This window comes from Arachis ipaensis, chromosome B2 (assembly GCF_059453495.1).
Source record: "Arachis ipaensis isolate K30076 ecotype BB chromosome B2, ASM5945349v1, whole genome shotgun sequence".
Taxonomy (NCBI): Eukaryota; Viridiplantae; Streptophyta; class Magnoliopsida; order Fabales; family Fabaceae; genus Arachis; species Arachis ipaensis.
In genome coordinates, this window is record NC_142437.1 from 61,577,838 (window position 1) to 61,578,577 (window position 740).

Genomic DNA, 740 nt, shown 5'->3' on the forward strand with positions numbered 1-740 from the left:
CATAATCCATAATGGCTTTGCCGTAACTCGGCAATAACTCAGCCACCCGGCTCACAGTTCAATCCAGAACTAGCCAATTTATCAACATGGCTCCGCCGTATCCGGCAAGAACTCAGCCATCTGGCTCATGGTCCAATCAAGAACCAACCATTTATCAATAAATATAGCCCTTCGGCTCATGGCATACACGGTACTTCCACCGCCATCCTCCATCTCTCATATAATCATATCTGATCATCATTGATCATAACCTTTTCCCTTGCTTCACTCGCAAGTTACCACATCCCCTAGCTCCTTCCTCATTGCTAGGCATACCATAATGATTTGATACATAAGGGGTGAGATCAGAGGCTTAAAAGTATGAGGTTTGGCTTTAAAAACTCAAAAATCAACTTTGGCATGAAAACAGGGCCACGCGTACGCGCACTCCACGCGCACGCGTGGATGGCCAAAAACTCATCGACGCGCAAGCGTCATACGCGTGAACGCGCAGGTTGAAAAATATCCAAACGGCGCGCAAGCGTCAGCCACGCGTACGCGTGGGTGCTCTTGCGCCCAGGCACAAAACTGGCACGACCCTGGCACAACTCTCTGGAAAATAGCTGGGCATTTAGTACAGCGCATCGACGCGCCCGCGCACACCACACGCACGCGTGGATGGTGCTTTCTGGAAGAACGGCGCGCACGCGCCAGGTGCGCCTACGCGCGTAGGGTCGTTCTGCTAAAAATTTTCTAAGTTA